At 44.3% G+C, this 5030-nt stretch overlaps 1 non-coding gene across 1 annotated transcript; it reads left to right on the top strand.

The window, feature by feature from the left end:
- The first annotated feature begins 4393 nt into the window (after positions 1-4393).
- On the top strand, positions 4394-4527 carry LOC116648581. The gene has a single exon (XR_004302550.1). It is a non-coding gene; the product is annotated as a U4 spliceosomal RNA (small nuclear RNA).
- Positions 4528-5030: the final 503 nt, after the last annotated feature.

The following is a 5030-nucleotide window of genomic DNA, read 5'->3' as shown; positions in this document are numbered from 1 at the left end:
GCCTTCGGCTCAGGTCATGATCCCGGGGTCCTGGGATCGAGTCCCATGTCGGGCTCCCTGCTCGGTGGGGAGTCTGCTTCTCCCTCTGCCTCTGCCCCTCCCCCCAGTCTTTCTCTTTCTAATAAATAAATAAATAAATAAAATCTTTAAGAAAAGAATAGAAAAAAACATTTAAACCCAAAAGTGTTAAAATGAAGGAGCAAAATTTTTAATAATGATAGTTGTTGATGGTTTAATGACATACATTTTAGCACATAGCTTGGGTCTGTAAATTGAAATATCTGTCTCACAAAAGCAGTTCGGCATAGATTTCAAAAGCCCAAGAAAGCATTCAGAGCCAGGAATGTCACTCCTGGAAATGTACGATAACAGTGTTTTACCAAAAATTAAAAAAAAAAAAAAAAAGCAAAGCAAAGAAAACCTATAAAAGTAAAAATAATTGTTTTATTTGGTATTGTATGTTAATGAAAAATTGGGAATCAGACAAATCTGCAGAACTAGGATACTATTTAATTAGGCAATTGTGGTTTATTGGCCTGATAGCATAGAATGTAGCTGTTAATGATTTTAAAGACTATGTATCAGCGTGAGAAAATAATTCTATTAGTAATAAAGTAACCAAAGGAGGGGCACCTGGGTGGCTCAGCTGGTGAAGCCACACACCCTCGGACTCTTGGTTTTGGCTCAGGTTGTGATCTCAGGGTCTTGAGTTCAAGCTCCACTCCTCACCCCCTCTCACACGCCCCCCCCCACCCACAGGACTCCACACTCAGTGGGGAGTCTGCTTGTCCCTCTCCCTTTGCCCCTCCCCTGCTCTCTCTCTCTCTCTCTCAAATAAATAAATAAATAAATATAAAAAAAGTAAAACAACCAAAGGAGAGTACAAAATGTAACTTCGCTATGGGTATAAATACGCAGGAAAAAAAAAGAGAGAAGAAAGTGAAAACAAAAACAGAAGGGGATTATGAAGTGGACTTTTGTCTTAAAAGCTGGAATTATGGGACACCTGAGTGGCTCAGTCGGTTAAGCATCTGCCTTCCGCTCAGGTCATGACCCCAGGGTCCTGGGATCGAGTCCCGCATCGGGCTCCCTGCTCAGTGGGGAGCCTGCTTCTTCCTCTCCCTCTGCCTGCCTCTCTGCCTACTTGTGCTCTCTCTCTGTCAAATAAATAAATAAAATCTTTTTTTAAAAAGCTGGACTTACATTGTTTTTAATATTGATGTAATAAATTAAATATGTCAGAACTTCAATATCATTTTTAAAGCTCTATTTCCTTCAAGGGATTTTGCAAGTGTTAATGTTAGTGAGTGATACATTTTGAATTTGAAAGATTGGGTGCAACCTTGACCGTTAGCGTCAATATTGCAAAAACTACTAACCAAAGGGAGGATTTCTGTTTGTTGGAAAGAGGAGAGGAAATGCTTTGCTAAGAATCACCGACATAAATGGTGGCTTTCAGCACATGTAGTTACCGAGAAATTTAACCCTGACTGTTCATCAAATACATAACATTTTTGAAAAGTCCAATGCAGCCCTGAAAATATTAGTTCAATGTCAGTTTTACTTAATCTCTAGGGTATCATTTGTTCCAACGACTAAAGATGAACTTAAACACGATATTTTTGAAAGAATCAGGCCATCAAATTGTGGATGCTGCTTTTCGCTGCTGAGCAGGAAGGCAGGAAGTAAATGCTGAAAGGAAATTTGGCTTAATTATGTAAGAGAACCACAGAAATCTGCTTCCTGGATTCTGCTTACACCCTGATGACTGCCCCCGTGCTCCGGATCTGGTTTCGCTTATGTCTGTATTTCCAGCTGTAAAACGATAGACCTCGAATACAGGTCTTGCAGTAACAGTGGTTGTTCTGAATTGTATCCAGCCCGGGAGTAACTCCTGTTATTAACTAAGTGGCAATGTCTGGCACAATTCACCAGGGGCATTTCATATTAAAGATGAACTGGTGACATAGTTTTTCCAAACTTTGCAGCTAAGGAAGCTGAGATGTGGGGAAGGAAAGAAGACAGAAGGGAAGAAGACAGATTGCAAAAGATTACGCCAAAAAGAAATGTATTTGGGCATCGGATACTACCTTAACACGTGATAGGTTCTATCTCAAAGCACGGGAAAGCTTAGCAGTTGTGTTGGATCGTACGATTGTTCAGATGACTTGCTTCTTCTCCGTGGGGACGGCGTGACTTTGGGGGCTAGGCCACCTGAATCGCTCTGCCCGGTGAAATAGTATGGGTGGTTATGTGAGTCACCTGCAGACAGGACCCCTGAGAGACACTGAGTGAGATGGGTCTTTCACCCCCTGCTCTACGGGACAAGCAGGGTCCCGGATCAGGGCTGCGTGTTCAGGTAGGGTCCCAGAACAGAAATGCAGGGGGAGAGCTGCTGCTGACCCATAGCTTTACGTCCATCATAAGACTGAGAACCGGGCACAGTCTTAACACTCATAGAATCTTTATGCAAATCAGGGTATGCTGAACAGATTTTAAGAAAGACACACGAAGACATATATTTATAGAGCATGATGCCACAAAATGAAACACGAGACCAAATCTAAATCTCAAAGCACTGTTTATGTGAAATCATTACATTTGAATCCAGTTTGGGAAAACAACTGAAAACATTGGTACCATGGCACGCTTTGCTTTTTCTTTCTTTTTTTTTACAAATTATTTTTTAAGTGAATCCAGAAAAGGTATCTTATAGATTATAGCATAAGCAGCCTCACATTTTCTACTGAGAGTTGATTCTCGCTATTTACACGCGCGCACACACACACACCCTATTTACAGAGCTTTGTTTTCTACAGATGTAGCTAGTTAAGAATAAATTTCTGGGGGCGTCTGGGTGGCTCAGTCGGTTAAGCGTCTGCCTTCAGCTCAGGTCATGATCCCGGGGTCCTGGGATCGAGTCCTGCGTCGGGCTCCCTGCTCAGCGGGGAGTCTGCTTCTCCTTCTCCCTCTGCCCCTCCTCCCTGCTCGTGATCTCACTCTCTCTCTCTGTCAAATAAATAAATAAAATCTTTAAAAAAAAAAAGAATAAATTTCTGGTGTCTTCCACACCTTCTTGGTTACAAAGGGCACTTGGGCAGACACTGGAGGGAGTCAAATTCATCCAGAAACGTTGAAGAAACTGCAGTGAATGAAACGGATTACCAGAACTATAAATCAGAGAGACGCCCCATCTTTGCTTCACCCCCCTCCCAGATGCTTCAGAAGGACACCGCCCTGCGCATTGCGGACAAGAGGAACAGCCGCTCTCCAGCTCAGGCCGCTGCCACAGAGAAAGCCCTGGATGCTATTTGTTGAAAGTCTGTTTGAAATGTCTGTTCTTCGACTTCCCCGTGCCAGACCCCTCAAATGTTTTCAGAATGTTTCCAGATCTTTGTCTTGGAATCATAACACTTTATTTATGTGAAAGAAACTCTATTAGAACCATTTGGACTGAAGCCAGAGTTAATCAAAGAGTCTGTCTAAATGATTTGCATTTCTAAACACCACGCATGCATTTTAATGCACTTAAATAAGAGAATAATCTCCCGGGCTACTTTCTGAGTTTGACATAATGCATGGCAGTTACTGCATTTAGAGGAGCCCACGATGAAACACACAGTTAAATGACAACATTTTTATGCACTGTGAGATCAATTCACTTGAAAACAGCTTTTTGTTTAATATTTAAAGGAACAGAAAGCCAACCATCTTTATATCATACCAGAGCCCATGTGGCAGAAACTCCTCCCGGCTCCATTTCAGGAAAGCGGGGCTTCTAGAAAACTACCTAGTTTGCTCACGGAGATAAGAGACTCCAGCAACTCCAAGCGCCTCTCCCCTGACTTGGGTATTAGGGGCTCCGGAACAGATTCATAGTGACTTCTAGAAACGCTCTGTGACTCCAGGTTATGCGTTTAATGCACCACCATGCTCCTGCCAATGGTTTTTATCGTTATTCGATCTCCATTTGGATTCCTTCCACCTTTGCCTTGATTCCATATTGTCTCTGTATTTCTCTTAATTGCCTCGCGTGGAAATAAAGGAATGTAGGATGCCCGATTTGCTTTCCTTAGAATATAAACAGTAGCTTAGACAAGGTTTCTGGACTTGGTGACCCGGCCTGCACTTGGGCGGGAACAGATCCAAGCCGTTCCGAGGGTGAGCTCTGGGGAACACAGGCTGCACACGCGGGGAGTTTGCTCCTGACTCCTGGGAAGCCACAGGACATTGACTCCCCCGAGGTGGCCTGCCCAGCGTGCCAGAGGCAAAATTCACCTTCCGTGGCCCTGCTCCCAGGCTAACCAGCTTGGTCACGTACGTTTCTTCCCAAATCTGTAACTGTTCTGAGGGCTCCAACAATTAACCTTTTCCTTTCTTAAAGAAGTGAGTAAGCTTTGCGCAGTGGCAGTATCGTAGCCAATGAGGTTTATCCGAGTCGTGATTATTGCTAATTGAAAACTTAAAGAAGTGAGTAAAATCCTCTTCCAGAGAAAGTTATATGATTTGTTGGCATCTCACAAGGGCGATGTTCGTCATTAAAATTTAATTAGTCAACAGTGTGGTTCCTTAGAGCCAATGAAGTCTACCATGGAAATGGGGGTGTAAATTGTCTACCCCCAGATCTGCATCCCCGACCCTGCTCCCCCAACCCCATGCTGGCCCCCTGGGCTGAGCTGCGGGCAGCCCACAGGCCTCCTCCCCCCTCCACCAAATCTCCATGCTTGTCTTGGGTCAGGAAGCTTGGCTCTTCATGGCATAAAGCCAGGTCTCCGATGTGCCGATTTAATTGCCTTTAATCGTGTCCCTTCAAGAGAGCAAAGTGGGAAGGCCCTGCCAAGTTGGCCTGTGGGCAGGACATGCTTTGCTTTCCTCCCGTTCTTGCCAAGCTCTGACATGCCAGCAGGTGAAATGTGGACACAAGACGCCTGGCCCTACCCACCCTCCTCCTACTCCTTAGACAAAGGTTTTGATCCCCTAGCAAGAGCAGTGAGACCTGAGTTCTCCAGACCTGAGCCCTGGGCAAAAAC

Source organism: Phoca vitulina, unplaced genomic scaffold (genome assembly GCF_004348235.1).
Source record: "Phoca vitulina isolate PV1807 unplaced genomic scaffold, GSC_HSeal_1.0 scaffold44, whole genome shotgun sequence".
In the NCBI taxonomy this organism is placed as follows: Eukaryota; Metazoa; Chordata; class Mammalia; order Carnivora; family Phocidae; genus Phoca; species Phoca vitulina.
Note: the sequence above shows the minus strand (reverse complement) of the source record. Positions and strands in the feature narration are given on the sequence as shown.